This window comes from Equus przewalskii, chromosome 15 (genome assembly GCF_037783145.1).
Source record: "Equus przewalskii isolate Varuska chromosome 15, EquPr2, whole genome shotgun sequence".
NCBI lineage: Eukaryota > Metazoa > Chordata > Mammalia > Perissodactyla > Equidae > Equus > Equus przewalskii.
In genome coordinates, this window is record NC_091845.1 from 32,062,597 (window position 1) to 32,077,371 (window position 14,775).

Below are 14,775 nucleotides of genomic sequence, written 5' to 3' on the forward strand. Positions count from 1 at the left end.
TCAATAATCACACTAAATGTAAATACACTGAATTCTCCAATCAAAAGACACAGAGCAGGTGGATGGATTTTTTAAAAAAGACCTAACAATATGCTACCTCCAGGAAACACATCTCAGATACAAGGACAAACACAGGCTCAGAGTGAAGCGATGGAAGACGATACTCCATGCAAATGGTAAGTAAAAAAAGCAGGTGTAGCCATACTTATATCAGACAAAGCAGACTTCAAGCTAAAAGAGGCAGTGAGAAACAAAGAGGGACAGTATATAATGATAAAAGGGACAAAACACCAAGAGGACATCACACTTCTGAACATATATGCACCTAACACAGAAGCACCAAAGTAAATAAAACAACTATTAACAGACTTAAAGGGAGAAATTAACAGCAACACAATAATAGTAGGGACCGCTACACCTCACTTACATCAAAGGATACATCATCCAGACAGAAAGTCAACAAGGAAACAGCAGACTTAAATGAAAAAGTAGACCAGATGGAGTTATTTGATATATATAGAACATTCCATCCAAAACCAGGAGAACACACATTCTTCTCAAGTCCACAAGGAACACTCAGAGATAGACCATATGTTGGGAAACAAGGCAAGCATCAATAAATTTAAGAAGACTGAAATCATACCAAGCATATTTTCGAACCACAATGCAATGAAACTAGAAATCAATGGAAATAAAAAGGCAGGGAAAGTCACAAATATGTGGAAACTAAACAATATGCTACTGAACAACCAATGCATCAATGAAGAAATCAAAGGAGAAGTCAAAAAATACCTGAAGACAATGTGGGTCTGGCCCAGTGGCATAGTGGTTAAGTTCATACACCCCACTCCAGTGGCCCAGGGTTCATGGGCTTGGATCTGGGGCATAGACCTAGACACCGCTCATCAAGCCATGCTGTGGCAGTGTTGCAAATACAAAACAGAGGAAGACTGGCACAGATGTTTAGCTCAGCAACAATCTTCCTCAAGTTAAAAGAGGTAGATCGGCAACAGATGTTGGCTCAGGGCCAACCTTCCTCACCGCCCCCCCCCCCAAAAAAAATACCTGGAGACAAATGAAAATGAAAAAACATCATACCAACTCTTATGGGATGCAACAAAAGCAGTTCTAAGAGGGAAATGCATAGCACTATAGGTCCACCTAAATGAACAAATCTCAAATAAGGAATCTTTTTTTTTTATTTAATTGGCACTTGAGCTAACATCTGTTGCCAATCTTCTTTCTTCTTCTTCTTCTTCTTCTTCTCCTTCTCCCCAAAGCCCCCAAGTACATAGCTGTATGTTCCAATTGTGAGTGCCTCTGGATGTGCTATGTGGGACGCCACCTTGGCATGGCCTGATGAGCAGTGCCATGTCCACACCCAAGATCCGAACCGGTGCAACCCAGGGCTGCCGAAGCAGGGGACATGAACTTAACCACTTGGCCACAGGGCCAGCCTCTCAAATAAGGAATCTTAAACTACACCTAACTAGAAAAAGAAGAACAAACAAAGTCCAAAGTCAGCAGAAGTAGGGAAATAATAAAAATTAGAGCAGAAATAAATGAAATAGAGACCAAAAGAACAGTCAAAAGGATAAATGAAACTAAAAGCTGGTTCTTTGAGAAGTTTAACAAAATCAACAAACCCTTGGCCAGACTAAGAAAAAAAGAGAGAAGGCTCAAATAAATAAAATTAGAAATGAAAGAGGAAAAATTATAACAGGAGTCACAGAAATACAAAAGATTATAAGAGAATACTATGAAAAACTATATGCCAACAAACTGGATAACCCACAAGAAATGGATAAATTCTTAGACTCATACAGCCTCCCAAAATTGAATCAAGAAGAAACAGAGAATCTGAATAAACCAATAACAAGTAAACAGATTGAAACAGTAATCAAAAACCTCCCAAAAAAACAAAAGTCCAGGACCAGATCACTTCTCTGGAGAATTCTACCAAACATTCAAGGAAGATTTAATATCTATCCTTCTCAAACTATTTCAAAAAACTGAAGGGAGAAGACTTCCTTACTCATTCTATGAAGCCAACATCACCCCGATATCAAAACTAGACATGGACAACACAGAGGGAAAATTACAGGCTAATATCACTGATGAACTGAGAAGCAAAAGTCTGCAACAAAATATTGGCAAACCGAACGCAGTAATACATTGAAAGGATCATACACCATGATCATGGGGGATTTATACCAGGGATGCAGGGATGGTTCAACATCCACAAATCAGATACACCACATTAACAAATGGAGGAATAAAAATCACATAATCATTTCAATAGATGCAGAGAAAGCATTTGAAAATATCCAACACTGATTTATGATAAACAAAAAAACCTCAATAAAATGGGTATAGAAGGAAAGTACCTCAACATAATAAAGGCCATATACAACAAACCCACAGGCAACATCATATTCAAAGGGGAAAAACTAAGTCATACATCTGAGAACAGGAACAAGAGAAGGGTGCCCACTCTTGCCACTCCTATTCAACATAGTACTAGAGGTTTTGGCCAATCAATCAGGCAAGAAAGAGAAATAAAAGGTATAGTATTCGGCAATGAAGAAGTGAAACTACCACAGTTTGCAGATGACATGATCCTATATACAGAAAACCCTAAGGAATCCACCAGAAAACTATTAAAAATAATCAATAACTATAGCAAAATGGCAGGGTACAAAGTCAACTTAGAAAAATCAGTTGGATTTCTATACAATAATAACCAATTAGCAGAAAGAGAAGTCAAGAATTCAATCCCATTTAGAGCAACAAAAAGAATTAAATATCTAGGGATAAATTTAGCCAGGAGGTGAAAGACCTATACAATGAAAACTATAAGACATTATTGAAAGAAAGTGAAGATGACATAAAGAAATGGAAAGATATTCCATGCTCATGGATTGGAAGAACAAACATAGTTAAAATGTCCATATTACCTAAAGCAATCTACAGATTCCATGCAATCCAAATCAGAACCCAATGACATTCTTCACAGAAACAGAACAAAGAATCCTAAAATTTAATGGAACAACAAAAGACCCCAAATAGCTAAAGCAATCCTAAAAAAAGAACAAAGCTGGAGGCTTCACAATCCCTGACTTCAAAATGTACTACAAAGCTATAGTAATCAAAACAGCGTGGGACTGGCACAAAAACAGACACACTGATCAGTGGAACACAAATTAAATAAAACCACACATGTATGGACAACTAATCTTTGACAAACGAGCCAAGAACATACAATGGAGAATGGAAAGTCTCTTCAATAAACGGTGTTGGGAAGATTGGACAGCCACAGGCAAAAGAATGAAAGTAGACCATTCTCTTACACCATACCCAACAATTAACTCAAAAGGCATTAAAGACTTGAATGTAAGACCTGAAACCATAAAACTCCTAGATGAAAATACAGGGAGTACATTCTTTGACATGGGTCTTAGCAGCATCTTTTCAAATACCATGTCTACTCAAGGATGGGAAACAAACGAAAAAATAAACAAGTGGGATTACATCAGACTACGGAGCTTCTGCTCCATGTACAAAGGAAACCATGAACAAAATGAAAACACAACCCACCAACTGGGAGAAAATATTTGCAAATCACACATCCGAAAAGGGGTTAATCTCCAAAATATATAAAGAACTCATACAATATAACTCAACAACAAAAAAACAAACAACCTCATCAAAAAATGGGCAGAGGATATGAACATTTTTCTATACATACAGATGGCCAAGAGGCACATGAAAAGATGTTCAACATCACTAATTATCAGGGAAACGCAAATCAAAACTACAGTGAGACATCACCTTACACCTGTTACAGGGGCCATAATTACCAAGACAAAAAATAACAAATGTTGGAGAGGATGTGGAAAAAGAGGAACCCTCATACACTGCTGGTGGGAATGCAAAGTGGTGCAGCCGCTATGGAAACTAGTATGGAGATTTCTCAAAAAGTTAAAAATAGAAATACCGTATGACCCAGCTATTCCACTACTGGATATTTATCCAAAGAACTTGAAATCAACAATTCAGAGACTTATGCAACCCTATGTTCACTGAGGCATTATTCAGAATAGCCAATCCATGGAAGCAATCCAAGTGCCCAGTGACTGATGAACGAATCAAGAAGATGTGTTATACGTGTGTGTGTGTGTGTGTGTGTGTGCATGCGTATACACACAGAATTGAATACTGCTCAGCCACAAAAAAAAGACAAAATCGTCCCATTTGTAATAACATGGATGGACCTGGAGGGTATTACGTTAAGTGAAATAAGCCAGGCAGAGAAAGACAAACACAACATGATTTCACTCATATGTGGAAGATAAACAAACACATGGATAAAGAGAACAGATTAGTGATAACCAGAGGGGAAAGGGTGGGGGTAGGGTGGGCAAAAGGGGTAAAAGGGCACATATATATGGTGACGGATGAAAATTACACTATTGGTGGTGAGCACAATGCAGTCTATACAGAAACTGATAACTAATGTACACCTGAAATTACACATTATAAACCATTATGACCTCAATTAAATAATGGAAAAAATAAGAAAATTTAAAACAAGAAAATGGACAGAGAAAATGAGAAACCACACATGTAGACAAATCTTTTAAGGAGTTTTGCTCTAAAGGGAAGCAAAGAAATGAGCAAGCACAGCAAAGGAAACCATCAACAAAATGAAAAGGCAACCTACTAAATGGAAGAAAATATTTGCAAATCATTTATCTAATAAGGGGTTAATATCCACAATATATAAAGATCTCATACAGCTCAACAGGAAAAAAAGGAAAGTATTCGATTAAAAAATAGGCAAAGGGGAGCCAGCACCGTGGCCAAGTGGTTAAGTTCATGCGTTTCGCTTTGGCAGCCCAGGCTTTCACCAGTTTGGATCCTGGGTGTGGACATGGCACCACCCATCAGGCCATGCTGAGGCGGCATCCCACATAGCACAGTCAGAAACACCTACAACTAGAATATACAACCATGTACTGGGGGGCTTTGGGGAGATGAAGAAGGGGAAAAAAAAAAAGGAAGATTAGCAACAAATGTTAGCTCAGGTGCCAATCTTAAAAAAAAAAAAGGCGGGCTGGCCCAGCGGCGCAGCGGTTAAGTTCCCACATTCCGCTTCTCGGCAGCCCGGGGTTCGCCGGTTCGGATCCTGGGTGCGGACATGGTACCGCCTGGCACGCCATGCTGTGGTAGGCGTCCCACATATAAAGTAGAGGAAGATGGGCACGGATGTTAGCTCAGGGCCAGGCTTCCTCAGCAAAAAAGAGGACTGGCAGTAGTTAGCTCAGGGCTAATCCTCCTCCTCCAAAAAAAAAAAAAAAAAGGCAAAGGATCTGAATAGATATTTTTCCACAGAAGACATACAGATATACAGATAGCCACAAGTACGTGAAAAGATGCTCAACATCATTAATCATCAGAAGAATGCAAATCAGAGCCACAATGAGATATCACCTCACTCCTGTTAGAATGTCTATTATCAAAAAGATAAGAAATAACCAGTGCTGAAGAGGATGTGGAAGAAAGGCAACCCTTGTGCACTGTTGGTGGGAATGTAAATTGGTGCAACCATTATGAAAAACAGTATGGAGGTTCCTCAAAAAACTAAAAATAGAACTACCATATGATCCAGCAATTCCACTTCTGGGTATTAATCCAAAGAAAATGAAAATACTAACATGGAAACACTAACACTCCCATGTTAACTGCAGCATTATTTACAATAGACGAGATAAGGAAACAACCTAAATGTCCATCAACAAATTAAAGGATAAATAAAATGTGGTGTATATATAGAGATACACAATGGAATATTATTCAGCCATTAAAAAGAACAAAATCCTGACATTTGTGACAACATGGATGAGCCTTGAGGGCATTATGCTAAGTGAAGTAAGTCAGACAAAGACAAACACCATATGCTCTCCCTTATATGTGGACTCTAGAAAATATATATACATTACAAAAAAACAAACAAAACTAAGCTCATAGATACAGAGAACAGACTTGTGGTTGGCAGAGGTGCAGGGTGGGGGTTAGAGGGGATTAGGTGAATGGAGTAAAAAATACAAACTTCAAAAAAAAAAACAAACTTCCAGTTATAAAATAAATAAGTCATGGGGATATAACGTACAGCATGGCAACTATAGTTAATAATACCATATTGCATGTTTGAAAGTTGCTATGTAAGTAGATATTGAAAGTTCTCATCACAAGAGAAAAGATTGTAACTGTATGGTAATGGGCATTAACTAGACTTATTGTGGTGATCATTTTGCAATATATACAAATACTGGATCATTATGTTGTACACTTGAAACAAATATAATGTATATCAATTATACCTCAATAAAAATTTTTAATCAAAAATAAAAAAAGAAATGAGCAGTAGCTAGAAGGCAAAATGAGGTCATGATAATTTTTTTTTTTAATAAGAGAAAAATCACAGTGTTTCATATATTAACAAGAAATCCAGTAGAAGGGAGGGGCACTTGGCTCAACTCTGAGGATTCAGAAAAGGCTTGGAGAAGGAGCTGTCCCACGCTGAGTAAGAGTTAGTCATGATCAGTGGGGAGAGGACTGAAACAGCAGGAGCAAATAAAGGTAAGAAACAACATCGGGTGGTGGGAAGGCATGTGAAGTACAAGACTGAGAATGACAGGTGAGGCTGAAGAGGTAAGTAAGCAGTCACTAGGCCTTTTTTTTAAGATGTATCAAGCGGTACAATCTTTATCATATAGTTGAAAGGGGACTTGCCACTACAGGGTTTAGGCAGGAAGTAGAGATCAAACTGCCATTTCACTCAGGGGGGGAATGGCTTGAGCAGTACTATACTGAAAGCAGGGAGACCAGCTACGAGGCTACTGAAATAAACAAAAAATAAGGTCCTAAACAAGGACAATGTAAGAAGTAATGAAAGGGGCTTAGTAACAGAGCCTATGTGCTCAGCGTCGAAGGCGCAGTTTCTAGTGTGGGCTACTAGGCAGATGCTAACACGATTACCTGTATTTAGAAATACTGAGGAGGGGATAGTGAATGATTCACTTCAGTTTGGGGTACACTGCTTTTGGAGTCTCTATAGGACATGCAAGGAAGTAAACATAAGTAGAGAGTGGGTAGAAAACTCAGACCTTAGGGCTCAAGGTATCTGAAAGGCATCAGCATTTGGGTGATTATTAAAATTATTTTAATATATGAGATGATCCAAAAATAACATTTACAGAGAAAACAATGAACTTTTAGGAACACTAACATATAAGGAGAAATTAGCGGAAAAAAGGTTGAAGGAATTTCAGATAGAACAGTCAGAAAGGTGCAAGAAAAATCAGGAAAAGAAACAAACATCCAAGAGGCCAGAGAAACAGCCATGGGCTAATACCTCTACCAGTGTAAAAAGAGATTTTGTAGTGACCTGAATAAGCTGGCAGAGATCAGAGATCAAGAAAAGTCAAATCACATAACAGTCCGGACTTCGCAATTCTGTTGTATTAATTTTTCAAAAATAAGTAGAACCTACAGATCCATCTCTTCCTGAGGTCCTTAAGCAGTCAAGCCAGTCCGAGTGGAAAAGAGTAAAAGGACTAAATACGGTTGTACCACTATCTATAGTAGAAAATTATTTACAGTTTCAGTAGAAGAGTAGTATTTATGGTTGTTCTAGACAAAGAAAACTGGTAATATATTTCTTAATAAAACAAAAATTGTTGTCAATCAGAATAAAACAGGAAAGTTTTTACTTTTTATCAATCCTGACTTTTTCTTTTTAAAAGACTGGCACCTGAGCTAACAACTGTTGCCAATCTTCTTTTTTTTTCCTGCTTTTTCTCCCCAAATCCCCCCAGTACATAGTTGTATATTTTAGTTGTGAGTCCTTCTAGTTGTGGCCTATGGGACACCACCACAGCATCATCTGATGAGCGGTGCCATGTCCGCCTCCAGGATCCAAACCAGCAAAACCCTGGGGCAGGCCCCCATTGTTGACTTCTTGATTGTTACAAACTACCTCACCTATGACTTCACATAAACTCAACTAACAACGGAAAAATCACACAGCCTTATATAACAGGTATTTAAGCATGGATCAAGTAATAATAATGCTAGTAATTAGGGAGAAATATTACCAATACAACAAAAAAATTATCACAAATAGAATTTTTGATATTGGAAGTAAAAAGATAAGTTGAAAGATACAAGAAGGAAATAAATAAATCAAGGATCAATTTCCGTTTCTTGATTCTAGCTCTACTTTACCACTTTTTGGCAGACAATTTGTCAAACTAAAAAATCACTTACTTTTGGATGGCTGTACTGTACTAACTGGGAGTGACTCACAAGTGTTTGGTCCCACCCATACAGAAGAACTCCACAAAGAGCTTAAAAAAAAACCAACAGAAAACATATTTCAGATGAGTGCCTAAAGCAAAATCAGCAAAGCACAGAAAGGACATGACAGAATTATTTACGCAAAATGGGAAAGTTAATAGTATTTTCTTGGAGTGGGGTGGGGGGAACTCCCAAGGTGTGAGTCATTGGATTAAAGAACCACTGGATCCAGGATTTAGCCAGAACCGGAAATGCAGGATTTAGAACACAGCAGAGCAAACACGCAGCTCTCTAGGCCAGAAAGAAAAAAAGCCTAGTTGGGTTAGTGCCGCCAGAGTTTGGGTGAGTCACAGAGATAGAAAGGAAAGCATGACCAGCCTCAACTTTAGCACAGGAGGAAAATGTGCAGCTGTTTTCTTATCTTTTGGTTTATTCCTTCCTTTATTAATTTACTATTAAAGCACTTAATTACATTCAAGGAAGCTAAAATGAAAGTTACTGGGCCAGCGTCCCTGGCCTAGTGGTCAAGTTCTGCACCTTCTGCTTCGACAGCCTGGGTTCAGTTCCAGGGTGTGGACCTACACCACTCTTTTGTCAGTGGGCATGCTGTGGCAGCAGCTCACATACAAAATGAGAAAGACAGGCAGCAGATGTTAGCTCAGGGTGAATTTTCCTCAGCAAAAACATAAAGAGAAAAAAAGAAAGTTACCTCAGAATCCTACTACTCCAAGGATCCGGACAGGCTTGACCACATAGCTTTGCACATGGACTAGACCCACATACAAAGCTAACATCACTACCACAATCTTTCTAGCACTAGACAGTTTGATTTTACCAATTTAATATAACAGCCCATTTGTAAAATATTTATTTCTGCAGTTATTAGCAAAAGTGAATGTTTATTTACTACATATAATCATCCTGAACAAATTGACTGCTTGCTGCTTTGGCCTGTTTATCTACAACAATCTTGATGGCCTTCTTTTATATTGGAAAGGGCATTTTACGTGTTTTATATATATATTCATTTTTATGTCATAATGAATGCAAATGATGTCCCATTTCCATTTTTCTCATTTTTCATGGAACTGAAGTTTTCACTGTTTATTTAGATGCTCACTGATTTTATCTGCCTTTACTTGGTTTTCGGCTCTAGGAGTTCCTCATCTACCAATAAATGCTGAAGTGGTTTCCGTCATTACACAGTCATACGGCATATCGTAGAACTTTTCACTTGCCTGCTCCGATTGTTCCATTTTAAATCTTTCATATCATTTAATGGTGCTTCTTCACAAGTACAGTGCTGCCATTTATTCTTTAAAAGAAACATTTTTGAGGCTAAGTATTGATATGAAATTTAACGAGTTCCAAGCAATTCTAATCCTAGGTATCCACCCAAGAGAAACGATGGATCCAAAGAACTGCACATAAACTTCCTAGCAGCACTGCTCATAATAACGAAAAGTTGGAAGCAATCCAAATGTCCATCAGCCACTGAATAAATAAGATAAATCAGCAATAAAAATGAATGAACTACTGACACATTCTGCCACATAGATGAACCTCAAAAACATACTGCTAAGTGAAAGAAGCCACTCACAAATGATTGCATTGAGTATGGTTTGGTTATTTGATATTTCTAGAATATGTAAATCTATACAGACAGAAAGCAGATCAAGCGGCTGCCTAAGGCTGAGTGTGAGATCAAGGACTGAACTGAATGCAAATGGGCATAAGGGATCTTTTCGGGGTGATGGAAATGTTTTACAGCTGGATTGTGGTGATGTTTGCAAAACCAGAGATTTTCTAAAAGTCATTAACTTCAAGTAAACTCAATTTACATTTACAATGGGGGAATTTTATGGAGTGCAAAGTATAACTCAATAAAGCTATTTTTAAAAAGCCCATGAACGGAGGAAGGATAAAAAGAATACATACATATATACACACACATATTAAATGACCATGAAATATAAAAATTTAAAAGATTCAATTTGTTACTGATAAAAGTAGCAGAAAGTATTTTAAATAATAAATACTTAGTGCTTCCAAGAGTGACATAAGAGAAACATTTTCACAAGTTGGTCATGGGAGTATAAATTAGCACAACCTGGGGGCCAGCCCAGTGGCGTAGCAGTTAAGTTCACACGTTCCGATTCAGCAGCCCAGGGTTCACTGGGTCGGACCCCAGGTGCAGACCTATGTGCCAGTTGTCAAGCCATGCTGTAGCAGGTGTCTCACATATAAAGTAGAGGAAGATGGGCACAGATGTTAGCTCTGGGCCAGTCTTCCTCAGCAAAAAGAGGAGGATTGGCGGCAGACGTTAGCTCAGGGCTAATCTTCCTCTAAATAAATAAATAAATAAATTAGCACAACCTGTCTTGAAAGTAGTCTGGGGAGGTACATCAAGGGAGCTTTCAAAATGTGCCCTTTGCAGTATGATCTTTGACACTGGTCTTAGCAGTATTTTCAAATACCATGTCTACTCAGGCAAGGGAAACAAAAGAAAAACTAAACAAATGGGACTACATGAGACTAATAAGCTTCTGCATAGCAAAGGAAACCATCAATAAAATGAAAAGACAACCCACCAACTGGGAGAAAATATTTGCAAATCATATATCCAAAAAGGGATTAACTTCCAAAATATATAAAGAATTCATACAACTCAACAACAAGAAAACAAACAACCTGATCAAAAAATTGGCAGAGGATATGAACAGACATTTTTCCAAAGAAGATACACAGGTGACCAACAGGCACATGAAAAGATGCTCAACATCACGAATCATTAGGGAAATGCAAATCAAAATTACAATGAGATGTCACCTCATGCCCGTCAGAACGGCTATAACTAACAAGACCAGAAATGACAAATGTTGGAGATGTAGAGAAAAGGGAACTCTCATATACAGCTGGTGGGAGTGCAAACTGGTGCAGCCACTATGGAAAACAGTATGGAGATTCCTCAAAAAAATTAAAAATAGAGCTACCATACAATCCAGCTATTCCACTGCTGGGTATTTATCCAAAGAATGTGAAATCAATAATTCAAAAAGATTTATACACCCCTATGTTCACTGCAGTATTATTCACAATAGCCAAGATGTAGAAACAAACCCAAGTGCCCATCAATGGATGAACAGATAAAGAAGATGTGGTATATATATACAATAGAATACTACTCAGCCATAAAAAAAGACAAAATTTTGCCATTTGCAAGAACACGGATGGACCTTGAGGATATTATGCTAAGTGAAATAAGTCAGACAGAGAAAGACAAATACTCTATGATTTCACTCATACCTGGAAGATAAACAGGGGGAGGGCGAAAGAGGTAAAGGGGCACATATGTATAGTAACAGATAAAAACTTGACTATTGGTGGTGAACACAATGCAGTCTACACAGAAACTGAAATATAATAATGTACACCTGAAATTTACACAATGTTATAAGTCAATGTGACTTCAATAAAATAATTTTTTAAATACGTCCTTTGATTCACTTCTGAGAATTCAGCCTAAAGAAGTAATAAAAAATATGACTAAAGATATAGGTATAAAGATATGCAGCAAAGCAAAATACACAATAGTTTTTAAAAATGGAAACTATGGAAATATTCAACAACGGAAGAATGCTTAAGAAAATTATAGCCCACCCACGAATATTATACACCCTTAAAAAATGTTTGTGGGTCTATGGCCCAGTGTACAGCAAGACATCATAACCACCACCACCATGGCCCGCACTCAGGAGGAAGATGTTCTAAGAGAAATATACTCATTGTTTCCCAAATGTCATGGCTAGGAGAGTGCTGGCGGCATATCACGTAACTTTGTAAATGATGCTACAGTTGAAATTAAGAAATGTGACTGACCTTCACGGGTTTGAAGAGGGCCCTCCTATCACAACAGGGAAAAGGGACTCAGTACAGGATGATAGAGACTATTAACCAATGGAATTAAACAGGAAATTCTTAGTGGTATCTATCACTTGTATAATGTCAGGAAGTCTGGGGGGTCTCGATGTCAGGATAAATAATGCAGATCATCACATCCAACTGGGGTCATGGCTTTACCTTTACTTGTGGATCTTCTATCCCATAAATTTGCAGAGTTTACAGGACCAAGAGAAAGTTGCACTAAAAGAAAAGTAGGATCTATGCACATGTACGTCAAGAACTTCTGGGGCAAAAGCATTGTCAGAGCTCATGTCCCTGTGAGAGCTGGTATTGGTCTGGCCTGTAAGTATAATGGAAAAGATCAGGTCTGTCTGACTTCATATTTGAAGCTTACAACATGGCAGCTTTGTGGAAATCACTGTTTATTTTCACCTGTGAGAATAACTGCTATGGAATGGGAGCATCTGTTGAGATAGCAGCAGCCAGCACTGATTACTACAAGAGAGGCAATTTTATTCCTGGGCTAAGGGCAGATGGAATGGATGTTCTACGTGTTCAGGAGGCAACAAAGACTGCAGCTGCTATTATATTACAGATCTGTAAAGGGGACACTACTGCAGATTTACCATTATCAAGGACACCATACGAGTGACCCTGGAGTCAATTATCATACACGAGAAGAATTCAAGAAGAAGAGCGACCTTATTATGCTTCTCAAAGATAGAATAGTACACAGCAATATTGCCAGTGTTGAAGAAGTAAAGGAAGCTGATACTGAAGAGAGGAAAGAAATTGAGAACACGGTCCAGTTTACTAGAGTTGATTCTGAACCACCTTTGGAAGAATTAAGCCATCACATCTACAGCAGCGATACACTTTTTGAAGTTTATGGTACAAATCTGTGGATCAAGTTTAACTAGATCATTTAACAGAAGACTGTAAATTTACTATTATGCCTTCAATGGAACATCCATCGTCAACTTTAAGAAACTTTGTGGTCTCAACTTTAAAAGGCATAAAACCCATAAAATACCAAAAAGTTTATGAATGTGTTACGCTGTGCTACAAAATTAAGTTTAAAAACTCGGGGGGGGGGGGGGCGGGGCTGGCCCCATGGCCGAGTGGTTAAGTTCATGCGCTCCACTGCAGGCGGCCCAGTGTTTCATCAGTTCGAATCCTGGGCGCGGACATGGCACTGCTCATCAAACCACACTGAGGCAGCATCCCACATGCCACAACCAGAAGGACCCACAACGAAGAATATACAACTATGTACCGGGGGCTTTGAGGAGAAAAAGGAAAAAAATAAAATCTTTAAAAAAAAAAAACTCGGGGGAAAATGAAATGAGTTCCAAAGGTCCAGCGGTACAGTAAAAAGTACGTCTTCTTCACTATGTCCCACAGTTTCCCAATTTCCCTCCACAGAAGCAAACATGTTACCAGTTTCTTCTACATTAAAAAACGAAATTTCTCTTAACTGAAACAAACCAACACACACAAAAAACTCTCAAAATGTTTAAAAGAAAAGCCTCATAAATTCTCACATTCAGAAAGTAAAACTTGGAGGGAGAAATATAAACACTATGTAATTAATGTGAAATATAAACACTATGTAATTAATGTGACCCAAGCAGAAGATACAAAATATATATATTCACTCAGGGAATTTGAAGTCATTGAGTTAAATCTCTGGGAAGATAGAATAAGATATTTGACACATAGGGTAGGAATTCTCTCATATCTATACTTATACAAACAACTCATCCTAAAATAAAATCCAATCCCTAAGGCAAGCAGAGCCCTCCTCTCTTCTGTCAATGAGTCAGAAAGCTGTCTTGATTTTTGCCCATCAAGCCAGAAGACACACCACCTCTCTCTTGTTATGGGGGTTAGTTAGGTATGTTTTATAAACAAAAGTTTTTACAATTAGAGGAAAACATCCTCTAATATCTGTTATAAGTAACAAATTGTATCCCTTAACTGTGGCAGTTAAACTCTTGCCTTTTGCTTCCTGGCAACGTCACTCGACTAATTTATTCTCTAACACAGAAATAATGACCCCCCATGGTGGGCTGCCTACTGCAGCTAAACCACACAGACAAGAGAACTTCTGAAGATCTAAAAATAAATGTATTAAAATACAACTCTCATTCTTACCCCTAGTAGAGAAAAAATATAATTATCTTATGAGTACCATTATAAACTGAGGTATCAGAGTGACTTGCTCACAGACAAAAATTTCCAAAGCGATGGAATACCTGAGTCACTATTCACCAAAGACTTAATTATCTCATATAGTCAGTGAAAGAAAATGATATAATATTATCAAAGTCATGTATTTCTGTAGTCTTTGTTCGGGGTTCCAAAATGAATTTCAATATGGTTGCTGATTCTGAAAGTGATTTTCACACACTCAGATTTCTCTCTTAAAGCATTTAGATACATCCTTTTTCTGGGATTAAATTAAATAACATCTATGCATGAATTGATTTACACTATAGGTCATGCTCT

The 14,775-nt window shown here is 37.9% G+C and overlaps 1 protein-coding gene and 1 pseudogene across 46 annotated transcripts in view; one reads left to right on the forward strand and one right to left on the reverse strand.

The window, feature by feature from the left end:
* The window catches only part of SLMAP (sarcolemma associated protein), a 158,682-nt gene that overhangs the window by 108,846 nt on the left and 35,061 nt on the right, over positions 1-14,775 (reverse strand). The gene's annotated exons all lie outside the window — the stretch shown is intronic.
* Positions 12,432-13,184, forward strand: LOC103550586 (pyruvate dehydrogenase E1 component subunit alpha, somatic form, mitochondrial pseudogene; annotated as a pseudogene).